This window comes from Lycorma delicatula, chromosome 11 (genome assembly GCF_047948215.1).
Source record: "Lycorma delicatula isolate Av1 chromosome 11, ASM4794821v1, whole genome shotgun sequence".
In the NCBI taxonomy this organism is placed as follows: domain Eukaryota; kingdom Metazoa; phylum Arthropoda; class Insecta; order Hemiptera; family Fulgoridae; genus Lycorma; species Lycorma delicatula.
This window is the reverse complement of record NC_134465.1, coordinates 12,489,709-12,504,259: the sequence shown is the minus strand read 5'-3', so window position 1 is coordinate 12,504,259 and position 14,551 is coordinate 12,489,709. Positions and strand designations below refer to the sequence as shown.

The window sequence follows — 14,551 nt, the reverse complement described above, 5'->3', positions numbered from 1 at the left end:
GTACCTAAGGTACTCTACTTTCTAAAGTATCTCCGTATTTTATTCATTGTTGGAGGTCGACAGTTTTTGCCGTTTGATTTTTCAAATTGGTTGAACTTGTTACTAAAAGACAGGCTTATTTAGGTATAAAATATGGTATAACTTATGACTTAAGAGCTCGTGTATTAATTTACAGTTAAATATTATTAAAAAAACATCGATTATAATGTCTATGTCTTTTTAAATGTCGTTTACAAATTGTATCAGAATTAGTCATATCGGAAACTTTTTCTTTGTACAGTAATTTTACCATTTTGAATGTGCTATTCAGTTGTGCTTTGTTTGTTATAATATGCTCAAATTCAGTTAAACAAAACTACGGTATGTACTGTACATATTACAGTTAAGATTTATGTGTTGTATGTATGCAATATATATTTATATATAGTCCTGAGAAAGTCAACTATTGGTATTAGTTTTATTTTTACATTTTATCTCTTACTATTTTGGTGGTTAAGTTGTTAATACTGAATATATATATATTTTTTTAATTTAGAAAAAGATACAAATATATATATATATATTTAGTCAGATAAAATATTTTTGTAACAAAAAATGAGTGCTAAGTGATTTTTGTTATGTTTCCTTTTACTTAATAGTAAGAAAATAGATATTGCTATTTACAGAACTGATGTTTTTTTTGCCATAATTTTTGTTAATGTAAATTATTCATTAATTAAAGAGACATATTACAACAAAAATTAGTTTTTATTCAATGACAATGAAATGCTCATTATTTTTGTACATAATTTCTGGCTACATTAGGCTGTTTATATCTTTCTGTGAGGTTTCTTATAACAAAAGTAAAGAATTCTTCACATCAGTGTCCGAGCCATTCTTGTATTGCATTCTGACCTGCTCATTGTTGAATTCAGTGTGCCACAACTGTTTGAGAGGACAAAACAAACAAAAATCTAATTATGCAAGATCAGGATGGATTTTTCTTAGGGATTTCTGGCATGTAAAACTAGTACTCGCTCTTGTTTGTATGTTGGTCATTGAAAAAAATCACAATAAATTGGGGCTTTATTGTTCCAAAACTCTGTTACCATCACTTTACTGGCTGATGCATAGGTTTTGAATTTTTTTCTGACAGATGAACTCTGATATTTTTATTACACACTCTGTCACTTGAGTCCTTCTCGAAATGATGAATGCAAGTTTAATCATAAATGATTATGTGATTCATAAAAACATTACCTTCTGCTAAAAACTATTTAATACTTTTTAAATTTTGTACAATGTGTATTCAGATCTCTTTGAAGATCATATCAGAACTTACCTTGCATAGATTTTTGCAATGATTCAGTTTATCATGGATTTTGGAACGGATAGTGTAAATAGATGTACTATAAATTTCAGCAAATTCTCAAGTTTTTATGTGTCTGTTATTGCAAATAAGATCATTAATGTTGTTTTGCAAAGTGTCAGTCAAAAACTTCCACCGGTCCACTTCCACTCCATTGAAAATCAGTAACACTTGTTCTACCCAGTCTAAACTGTTCAATCTGCTTATAAAAATTTGGTAAACTTTTTACTGTACTATTTTAATATCCATAAGTAAATTTCGGCTGGTTTCACAATTTAGAAAATAAAAATCTTATCACAGCATGCTGTTTTTCCATGGTACATATTTCAAGCAGCATCAACATTTTGATATAAACAAAAGAAATTGTAAAGGAGATTTTTTCAAATAGCTGATATTTTCTATGTCAGAGTTACCAACTTAAATGTCAGCAGTTTCAGTTTATAATATTAAATAGGTTTTCTGCTGTGGCTATTTATTTATTTATTTATTGAACGACTCTCATATATAACTTTAATTAATCAGTTGAGTTTTGGCTGGACATGTTCCAATATACAATTGCATGATTTTTTTTTTATAAACTGTATAATAATTTATAATTATAACAAAATAACTTCAAATTAGATAGTTTCAAAATCACATCAGTGTGTAAATGTTATAAAAATTACAGTGAGATAAAATGTATCAAAAATAGAACCATTACAATATAATTGAGGAAAGAGGCCTCATTCTATTCTGTTAAATTCTTGTATTAAGTAGCCACACTTTATACTATATTAATACAATATAAGTATGTTAAATTTGACTAATTCACAATTTCAGTAATTTGTAATGGTCTTGCCTCTAATAATCCAAATTATCAAAGTTTAATTGTGATGTAGATATATGTGACTTCATTAAAATGTGATAATACATGTTGTATAATTATAATATTTAGAATTAGTTATGAGCAATATTACTACACTTAAATCTTTATAATTTAGACATTTACTTGACTCTTCTTTTAATAGGATTTTCAATTATCTGAAATGTTTTACTATCCTCTTAGAAATCAAAATGCTAACTTTCAGATATCTTTATTAAATTTATATTTTGCAACATGATAATTAAATAACTTAGTGTGTTCTAATCCTCTTAGGATGAGTGATGTCAATATAGAGCAGAAGAAGAACTTATTGTACTTCAGATTTTATACATCGTATAAAATCTATTACCTTAATAAATTCTTCTGTTTTTATTGGGATGTATATAATTTCATTTAAAAAAAGTGTATAAGTTTAATTCATTATGATCCGGCTATGTTGCTATTAATATAATTAATAATATTTATTGGTGAAGCAACTATTATTAGTGCCACTTATACCTCAGTTGTTTTACATCACAGCCATAAGAAATACTGGAACAGGTAGTATCAAGCAATATATTCTTTTCTGTTGTGAAATAATGCATTATATCTACAGTCTCAAACCAGAAAGAAATTGTAATATAAAAAGGTATTTCAAAAAACTAATATATACATTTATGTACATGCCTATGCATGTTTGTTTAATACATACAACGACGACCTACAGTTGAGTGTTTGCATCTACCTATTAGCTAAAAAATTTTGGGTCCTGAATCTTGGTCACATTTATTTTTTTCTTGTCTTATAAAGTTATCTATATTAATATTCAAAATCCATCTCGTCTATATAATGTTTGTAAAATAACTGTAATTGACAGAAGGCTGTTATCATTAGAAAAATAAATAAATAAATGGTTTATATACTAAAGTTTAATGATACTTTATCCATTAAATGAGTTGCCGGCCTCTGTGGTGTGAGTGGTATTGTCTCAGCCTTTCATCTAGAAGTCCCGGGGAATTCAAATCCTGGTCAGTTGTGGTATTTTTCATATGCTATAAAAAAATTCCATTTCTTATTCCACGCACAAGCTTAAAACTTATGTGGCAATATCAATTCAAAAAAAAAAGTGACTTTAATTTTATGAATTATTTCTCTAAAACACCCATTTTCAAATATCAGAATCATTATTTTACTAAATACTTTATCAATAATAAACATTGAAAATTACAAAAATTTTATTATTGAAAATAATAAAATTTTTGTCATGGTTTTGCACATTCAGAAAATAAAAATCTTATCACACCATGCTGTTTTAGGCACCATCAGATTATCATTCATTTGTTCTAGTTTCTGCAGAACTCCCTTAATGGTGCTAAGTTAGTTTCAAAAGATGCCTGTGAAAACCACATGTCAATATTTTGACCACAAACCACACAAGTTCTATAGCATCGAGATTATGGTGTTAACAGAAAAATGGCAGGTCACCGAAAACATATGTGGTCTCATAATGTTATTTTCCAATAACAAAAAATGTATTCTCAATTTTGACCTCCAAAGGCTAATACCTTTTAGATAACCCGACGTAAAAAGTTGGATCAATAACTGGTAGTACTGACAAAATTCAGTTCAACTAGATTGAAAATTAAAATTACCAATTTTATTAAGAAATTCTTAAGAGTATATTATACATGACTTGACAAAAAAAAATATGTCAAATAAATTCTATGTAGATATAAAGATACGTTAATGGTACTAAATACCAGTAATTTACATCATGACTATAGATTACCAACAGTAATAAGAAAAATATCTACTATATTATAGGCTATTACTGATTGTTTAATGATTTTTTAACCTGAATTTCCCAGATTCTCTGAGTTAGGTGAAAGAGTTTTCCAGAATTTTTATAATCATATCTGACCAAGATTCAAAACTGGAACCTCCAAACGAAAGACTGAGGGACTACCACTCTGTCATGCCTGAGCGGTTTGATTTATAATCTACTTTTCAGCAGATTATGTACTTCTATATTTGAATCATCTTCTTTTAATCGGAGAATAGGAAAATGGAAATTTGTAGCATATGAAAAATGCCATACATAACCAGAATTTGAACTAGAGACCTACGGGTTTATTTATTTAAAAAAATTACAGTAATAATAATTAGAATGAAGTTAATGGTTATATGTTTCATTATCATCACTGACATATTGGTTACAATCTGATATGTTTTGTAATTTGATTTGTTTTTTAAAATTCAATGTTTATTAAAATTTACTTCCTTGTTATTTTTATGTTCCTTTTCCTTGTAAATCTTTAAAACAAATAATTTTATACATTTTCATTCTTTATAACTGTACAGATCTAAATCAGAATAAATTTTATTTTATTTTTTATAACTCTGCCATTCATGACAATTTTTCTAAGAGTTTTTAAAGTTTCTAAAAATGTTATTAATCAAAATTTTTATTATTTGCATTTTTTTTTGAATGAGAAAGATTTTATCTTGCTTTTAAGTAACATAAAAATTTAATTAAATATAAAATTACTTTTCACAATTATTAAGAAGAAAAGTATGCTATAGTTAATTAATTAATTAATTACATTTGCTATCATTTTCTTTTAATTTAAAGTGAGTGTGGTATTGAATTCAATCTTCTCTCAACTGTTTGTTGTGTAATGGGTTTGATGTTACTGAGCTTGATTTAAAAACAGATGGTGTTAATGTATACTAAGTGACAGAATTTTTTTCATTAGATTGAACAATTACTTTTTTTTTTGTAAGATATATTTGTTAATTCTAATGATTTCTGTTTAATTCCTGCTGTTTATTTTGTTAAATTATCTGGAAGCATGGTACAGAAATTCACTGTATTGCATATTTGTTTATAAAGTTAAGAATTTAATCCCAGTAATGTTAATCTAAATACACATTTTTTTTATTAAAGCATATATTTTTTTTTTGTTTATTAATGACCTGTCCCAAAAAGTTGATCCATTCGTTATAATATTTTTTACAGATGATGTAATTATATCTGTAACAGAAGATAATTGATAAAAATGAATTGAAAGTTGTATGATAGCAGTTCAAAAAATTATTCACTTCATAGATTGTAACAATCTAAAATTAAATGTGGGTAAAACTGTTGCATTGTGCTTTTCAGACCTAACATTTTTGATCGCAACAATAGAATTCCCTTTAATGATAATGGTAGTATTTATTTCTATTGCCCATGAAGTAAAATTTCTGGGCATTTTATTAGCTGACAACTTCCCTTGGCATACCTACCAGGTTGGTCTAGTGGTGAACTCCTCATCGCAAATCGGTTGATTTTAAAGTTGAAAGTTCAAATCCTAGTAAAGACAGTTTTTTTATACAGATTTGATTACTAGATTGAGGGTACTGGTGTTCTTTGGGTTTCAATTAACCACACTTCTCGGGCAGGAATGGTCAACCTGACATTGTACAAGATTACATTTCATTTATATTTATACATATCATCCTCATTCATCCTCTAAAATAATACCTTACAGTGGTTCCGGAGGCAAAACAGAAAAATAAAGTTCTCTTGGCAAATTTTTTTTTTGTAATAAAATCAAGCTGTACTGTTTTGCTCTTTAACCGCCTTAATAAATCGCTAAGCTTGTGATCATTATTAAATTTTTATTATACCCTCTCAACTAAAGTATAATGCCATCTTTCTGGAATTTCTCAAAAGTAAGAACACGTTTTTACGATACAAAAGTAATTATCATAACATCATCATGCATGTGCCCATTAATATAATTATATCAATCTATATTTAGAGAATTAAATTTATTAAGTTACCCTTTTGTTATTATTTATGAATGAGCAATCTGTACTGAAAAGAATGGTCATTTATTCTTAAAAAGTAGCAATATTCAGTTTTACCAAACCAGACAATAGAACTGTTTTCATTCTGTAAAACACAATACTTCAGCTAACAAGATAATAAATTGCCAAACCATTTGAAAAATCTTTCCAAAAATTTATTTAAAATATAATTAAACTATTTTCTTTTACGGAAACAATATTACCCTGTTGATGAATTGTTAATAATGCTAATTAAAAAAACAGGATTTTATGAATATCATGTAAAGTGCACAAAATAATCTTCAATAGGAGCTTCTGAATTGTGAATTATTTTGTAGTAACTTTTTTATATTTAATGTATTTACCTTAACATTATATATTTTTAGTAATGTGATCTTTAAACGTGTCTGTTTTTTATTTATAATTTATGTTTTTATATTTTTAATTTATCTTATAAATTAAATTTACAAGATAAATTTATAAGATAATTATTTAGTATAACATTGTGATGTAATACTTTATTATGTACTGATCAGAATAAAAAATGTATTTATTATTATTCTTTTTTGTTGTTTGAAATGAAATGCAGCTGTAGTAGATGACTGAAGTAAATCTGTTTTATAATACTGAAAATCTGTCACATTTTGATATGTTCTCCTTTTAATAAACTTTGAAATTTTTACATTTGTATTTAGATTCTGTAGACTTTATTCATACTGCTTTACTCAGAATCAAATTCTCTACACATTTTATTTATAACTTTTATGCGTTCCATTTGAAAATGTTATTTTAAGCCAAACATAAATCAGTGTTTTTTGACCAAAATCTTTTGTCTTTTACCACAGATTTCTCAAAAACTACTAGAAATACAGCTTACGAATCTATTTTTCCAATTTTTCAGATTTTTTAAAATTTTCCCCCTAATTTGGGTCTGAAGAATTACAATCTGGATTAATTTTAGCAGAGATGCAGAAATCAGAGTGAAATGTTTTGCCAGATAACGTTTGCTAACAAAGTGTTTCCAAACCTATATTTATTTGAACTTTCTTCTTTATTTTCACCAGTAGAACATATCTCCTGAAAGTTTGTTACATACTTTGTGAATCGCTCTGTATTATAATTAATCATGTATTTTGTGATGTTGCTCTGATCAAGGATTTTAACCCAGTTTCCCATGATCCACCAAAGCAAGGGGTCTTTGAGATAGTTTTTTTTTTACATGTAGAAAAATATTTTTTCCTTTCCCCCTGTGATTGTATAATTTACTCTTATTATAAAGATATGCTTATTTAATATAAAGTGGTATTTTATGTATATGAATAGATGTTGAAGCTGCACGCAATATTTATGTTAATAATTTCTCCAGAATGTTACTTTGCCGATGGAATCTATGCGGCTAGGTCTTCACATGTAATTTAAATCTTGTCCAATAAGTGGAATATATAAAATCTGAAGAAGTTAAAGCATTTATTATTATTATTATATTCCAGTATAACTGTATCAGTACACTAATCATGAGCTATAATCACACCTTTTATATTTATTTATTATTTGCTGTAAAAATCAACTACTTTGTTTATCACAATAAATTTTGTTTTAAAAGTATGTCATTTATGTTGATATTATACTATTATTATTAATATTAAAAATTATATTTTACTATAGATTAATGTAGCACTTAGTTTTTACAATTTATACATAGCAGATAATGAGGTTAGACATGAACAATGAACCCCTTCTAACAAACTAGTTCTAAACTTTCTAGTTTGGAACTAGTTTTTCATTTAATCACGCAACTCACAGCTCATATCTTACCTCGCTTAATATTATTTAGATTATCTGTTAATTTATACTGTAGTTGATAAATATTATTATAATATCTAGATTAAATTTTTCTTATTAGCGTTACTGATAAAAATGTATTAATTATGTGTAGTTTAATTTTTGTCATACATATTTATTATGTACACGATAGGCATTTTAATACTATTATGAATATTGTGTAATATAATCTTATTTATTCTTTCATTTTTTCCACCTGAATTAGTTTTATTACAATGACATCATAATTTCCTTCTTTTTTAAGATTAATGTAAGACTATTAGTAATTATTATAGAATGTAAAAAAAAAAAATCAATATTTTTAAAAAAGTAAATGTAATAGATTTTTTAATTGTGTTTTTTTTGTTTGCAGTTTTTATTTTCCCGATTCATTTATCTACAAGATCGAATTAATAATGTTCATAATTTACATTAACAATAAAGAAGAATATTGGATTAAAAAAATAAAAAAATATATATATATTTTATATACATATTACAGTAAATTGGTTGCATCATTGGTACTTTTTCATTTAATGCCTCCCACTTTTGCATTTTTTCACATAAAAATTACTTAATATAGTATATTTTAAAGTAATTAATGAATAAAACATTAGAGAAAATACACAACATGTTGTTTTATACCAGTCATTTGAAACATAGTCAAAGTTAGCAAGCGTAGGTTAATGTCAATTAAAATAATAACGTATTGAAAAATATACCTGAAATAGTGTATGTGCTGATCATTTATTAAAAAACCCCAAAAAAGGTAGATGGGAACAGATTGGGAAAGGTCTTCATTTTCAAAAAGAAATTACAGTAGAGGCAGAATTCTTGTAAATCAGAGAATATTTGGAGGTATTGCAGAAAAATTATAAATATAATCTAACCAAACTTAACCTATGTTCGCTTCGCTTGAACCTTGACTAATAACAGTAATGTGTACCTGTTAATTAGTCAAGGTTAGCAACCAAAGTGAACGTAGGTTAAGTTTGGTTAGATTATATTTATAATTATAACCAATAATGGTTATAATCAATTTTTTTTAATTTGTAAAAAAATGTCAATATGAAGAATGTTTAAAATGACTGGTATAAAACAGCATATTACCAGGATATATTAAGAAATTTTTATGTAAAAAATGTGAAAAAAGTGGAGGGCATAAAACGAAAAAGTACCGCATAATCTTTTACAGAAATGAACTAAACTGGAAACAAAATTATAAATATATATATGTATTTTTTTATTTTGGGAGTCAAGGTCTGGAATTTCATTATTATGGTAGGTAGATTTTATTCAAATCGTTTATCAAATAATATTTTGTTTGATTGAAAATAATTAGAAATAATACAGAACATTTAATTCTAAATTTAAAAAATACTCATCTGTGTGGTAAAATAGTACCGTAGTATATACAAATAGAAAGTTCTGCATTTAAATTCTGGTCAAGTCTGTAGAATATTTTATTTACTCTATAATTCATTTCTCATCTGCTTAGAAGTGGATGAATAACATCTGAAACCAGTTTTTAATTGAATTTTCTAGTTCCAAAACTTGTTAAATCAAATAATTTTTATTTTTTTATGTATTCACATTATTCAACCCAAAATCTAGACTTCTGTAAAAAGTTTTTTATTCAAAACTGATTGGAATTATAGCTTTATATGAATATATTTAAAAATTTCAAAGCTGGACTTTAAATTTGCACCTAGCAAATTATTTATAATAATAAAAAATGAAAATGGAAAGTTAAATATTATCAAGATTTCTTATTTATTTGATTTTGGAGCAGCAAGAACTATGTAAGCAAAAAAAAAACGTTTACAAAATGTTTTTCCAGCCAGAAAAGACAATACTGTAGCATTAACCTCCCAAAAAATTGTGAGTTTACTGGTAAATCACTTTGTTGCAAAGATTAAAAAATAAATAAAACTGATCGCAAAAATTATCCTAAAAAGTAGGAATATTTTACAATTCTTTAAATGTCATTGTTATAATTTTGTACCCAAATAACAATTAGAAAGTTACTGGTAGATGGTTTTTAATTTTGGCTGATTTCTAAAAGTAAAAATTTAAAACAGAATGCAAATATAGCCCGGAATTTATATATCCCCTACCAATTGCAGAGCCTGGACAAAAGTCCCTCCTTATTATTTGGCAAAAATTTGTTAATTTGACTGTTATATGCATTAGAATTTAAAGAATTGTAAGGTATTATTTAAAAAACAATTTTTAAACAAAAATTATTTTATTTTATTTCAATTTTTTTTTTTGGTTATTTTATATTTATTCATATTACCCAAATTTTATATTACTATTCTTGAATTTTTTTATATATCCCTACAGTTCATTTTTCCTTTTAAGTTTATTTTTTATTTATTACGGACAATGTGAAAAAAGCCTTACATTACACAATTTGACTCATACCCTCATATTGATATATATGAACAAATTTTACATGAAAGTTGAAATGCAGGCAAAGCTTTTTTTTTAATGGTTAAATTATTATATAAGCTAGAATATTGTGAATGGACATGACCACAAACAAGCATAAATAATTTATGTTTGTAATATGTAATTTTGTGCTATACAAATTGCAAAAAGTCAATTAAATAAAAATTAGTTCTGATAATAGGCGTCCCACTGTAATTTTATTTATACATACACAGAGTAAATTACTGGTTTCACATATGTCATTAATTTATTCATCTGTGTTAAATATTTGCTAATTGTAATGTCTGGAAATTACAATTATTTTAACTTCTTATTGACACAAGGTAGAATATAATCCTCTTGACAGAGTGGCATTGTCACATTCATCCAGAAGTCACTGTGTTCAAATTACAGTAAGGCATGACATATGCCTTACAGTAAGACTTTTCATTTGCTAAAACTTGCTATTCCGTATTTCCATAAACTAATGCACAAGCTTCACAATTAAACTAGAAAAAAAAATGATTCTAAATTATAATTTTCAATTAATATTAAATAATCAGATGTTTCACCAATCTATTATATATACGCATATGTAATAATGCCTATTAAATTACGTATACACATTTTTAAAAGTACATTTCATTTTACTAATAACTTCTGATTTTTTACATATTTTTTTTTGTTGTTATTATTGAATTATTATTTATTATAACATTTTTTTTTACAATTTCAGGTTAATAATTATTAATAAATCAATATATTTAAATTAAAAAAAAAGGAAATTGAATCGATGTGCCTTCCTGTTATAAGGTCCAAATATTTCATTAATTAAAATTTTATTTGGCTATAAATGTGGAACTAATGAAAATAAGTACCACTTATATATATCGTTGAAAAGCTCTCAGTGACGGCTTGTTACTGCAGTTAAGAAAAAGTCCAAAATCCAAACCTTTTGGAATTTTGGTCTTTTTTGGATACTTTTGCGTCGACTGCAATCAAAAGGGGAGGTGCACAACTGGATGTTACAATGTCCTAAATCCAAAATTTTAAAATCATATGGCTAATTGTTTTTGAGTTATGAGAGTTACATACATACGTAAAGATGTCACACCAAAACTAGTCAAAATGGATTCAGTGATGGTCTAAATGGATATTTCCGTTGAAATCGGAAAACCTAAATTTTTCATGATCACAATACTTCCTTTACTTTATACAAGGAAGTTAAAATGATTGACATAAAAATTCAATTTTTTGAAGTTTTTAACTTGTAATATTTCTTTATTTTCTAAACGGTGGTAGATTCCAGTTATTAATGATGTGTTTCAAGGTTTTTTCCAGAATATTCATATTTCTTTTAGAATATGAATAAACAATTGTTTGACTCATTTACTTTAAACTAATAGTAATATTTTAAGAATAAATTTGTTTATTATTATTATTTATAGGCTACATTTAAATTATTTGTGTATATTGGGACGGGATGAAAATGTTGTCATTTATTTATTTAAAAGCCATCATATTATTTAAAGAATATAGGTCAATTTCATTATTCTTTCTTTACGATTCCAAATTCATCTCTTATCTTTATTCATACTAATTTTGGATGACAGCCTCTTGATACTTTAGAAAATAAACGAGTAACATATTCACTGCAAGAGGTTGGTTTTAATCTGCATAATTTATCAGTGTTTATTTTTACCGTCTTCTTTTATTTTATGACTTATGTTTATATTTTTATTTACCATGAAAATCTTAATTTAAAAAAAATTAGCTTAAATTTTCTTTATTTGGTTTTCAGTTTTACGGTGTATTCATAAATTTTTAATGGAAATTTTAATTATTGTAACTGAAAGGAAAAATGGAGACGTGTGTAACAAGCCCAAAATTAAAGAAAAATATTTTGTAATTTTACCGTATGTTCAATTTAATATATTATTTGATTATTACCTGGACATTATTCAAATACATTATGAGAACTGGAATTAATATTTTGTGACGTAAAAATATTTATTTATATCATTAAATAAACAGTTGTGTTGTCAGTCCAAGTTTATGTGAACAAATTTTTTTTATTTAAGATAACTTTCTCAATTTTTTTCATCATTTCTGAACATATCTTAGCCAATACATTTAAAATTTTGAACTGCTTGTCCCATTAACAAACATTGTTTTGATATAATCGTAAATGCAATCATATTCTCTTTGCATCAGAATCATGCATTCAAATATTCTAAGACGCAATGCATACTTAACCTTCCTCTCTTTGGTTTCCATCTTAATATGTTGCACATACACTGCTTATACAGTTATATTTTCTTAGCCAACATTTCATCTCACATGACAAATCTTTCTATTTAAATTGGTGCTGTTTGTGTCTCCTTCATCCGTTTTTTTAAAGTTACAACAATTTATAACAGAACCATGACCTAAGAGATGCACTGTACTTATCAACTTTTATAAGAATTTAAACTAGAAAGATGGAGAGAGAGAGAGAGAGAGAGAATGTTGTTTATGTGATATAAATTTCATGATAATTATTTATTTGATTAATCCCTTTATTAATTTATTTTCAAATTTACATTGGTCGCTGTAAGAGTACAGTAAACATTTCATTTATTGGCATATCTTTTCTTTTGTTCTCTGTACTTTTTCATTTTGCTTGAATCTTCTCATCTATGCTGGGTTCATTCTGTTCTTGTTGTTTTCTTCTGGAATCCTTCACATGTCTTGAGTTTTTGTCTGTATACCTCTGTCTGTGATTTCGTGTTTTTCTATCTTCTCTTCTTTTAGTTTTTCATTGACCTATTTGAATAATTTTTTTTCTGTTATTTTCTCAGTCAAAAATTTCCTTCATTCTCATCAAACGTTTGTAGAAGGACACTTGCTAATCATATCTGATAGTTCATCTACCTTCTGATAAAATTCATCTTTTTTTCATAGTTTGCATCTTCTTTATTCTGCTTTTTATCATCGTAGTACTTTCCTTTCTATGTTTTGGTAGGTTCTGAGATTCAAATCCTAATAGTAAAAGTTAGTTGTTTTTATACGGATTTGAATATTATGCAGTGGATACTGGAATACTTTGGTGGTCGGGTTTCAATTAACCACACATCTTTGAATACTCAGCCTGAGTCTGTACAAGACTACACCCAATTTACATATCAAACTCATATTACTAGGCTGTGCAAGAGGTTGCTTACTGTTCACTAGTTGAACAGATTGAAAGGCACACAGGAAAATAAAAAAAACGATTCTTTAAATTGATCGAATCGATTATAAAATACAAAATGGAAATCGATTTTAGATAAAAACCTGAGATTTTAGTTTGTAAACTATTTTAGAAATCGATAATTTTTATTTGACCTTGACTTCAAAATATTTTCAAAAAATACTTTTGTGAAAAATATAATACTGATATCTCAGAAATCCACATAATGAAATTGAACTGAGTTTTTTTTTGCCGTCACAGTATAAAAGAATACAAGTGTTCTGAATTGGTAATCGTGAGCTATGATCTTGAGCACATTGTTTTTTTTTTATAGAAGTAGAACCTTAGCCAAACACTTTACTATAATATCTGTTAAATAATATTGGAAGAAAACTAATGAGATGTGAAATTGGTTACAGAAAAACTTTGGCCTAATTTGGTGCTCAATGGTTAAGCCAGTTTAGAAATATTAGGTAAAATCTAAAAAATGAATTATTTTGGATACTATTGAAAATAATAACAGAAGTCAGAACTTAAGTTTCCACATATAGGAAAAATAAACCTTTTTTATGAAGGCCATAGTGTATCCAGAAAAGATATAAAACATAAATCATCTCAAGGAACTTATCCTTGTAATGGAGGAGTAATGCTTGTAATATCGTTTTGCATCTTTTCCTGATACACCATGGCCTTTGTGAAAAAAATGTTTATTTTTTCTATGTATGGAAACTTATGGGATTAGTGTGCTTCAGCACAGAGGATACACATCAAAGTATGTTTTCAAAACAATGAGTTATGCAGAGCATATTATATAAATAAATATTTTTTATAAAAAAAAGTATATTTCTCTATTACTAGCTGGTCAGGGCTCACTTTACTTGTCCGACCGTTTAGACAAGATAACATTCATTATCTTCATGGTTGTTAGAATATTAAATACTTTACAGATATTCATTGAAGAAAAAAGAAATGAATCATTTTACTTCATTATATTTCTGTTGTCATGGTGACAGAAATATAATAATCAAGTGAAAGGATACTTTTTTCTTTAATGAATATTTTT

The 14,551-nt window shown here is 26.3% G+C and overlaps 1 protein-coding gene across 2 annotated transcripts in view; it reads left to right on the top strand.

The window, feature by feature from the left end:
- The window catches only part of LOC142332454 (FGFR1 oncogene partner 2 homolog), a 48,634-nt gene extending 36,425 nt beyond the window's left edge, over positions 1-12,209 (top strand). The window contains exons 6-7 of one of the 2 annotated variants that reach the window (XR_012758304.1): positions 8,218-9,125; positions 12,079-12,209. The gene's annotated coding sequence lies outside the window, so the exon portion shown is untranslated. Of the gene's footprint in view, positions 1-8,217; positions 9,452-12,078 lie in introns of those variants that run through there. The other variant, XM_075378901.1, reaches the window with a different exon arrangement.
- Positions 12,210-14,551: the final 2,342 nt, after the last annotated feature.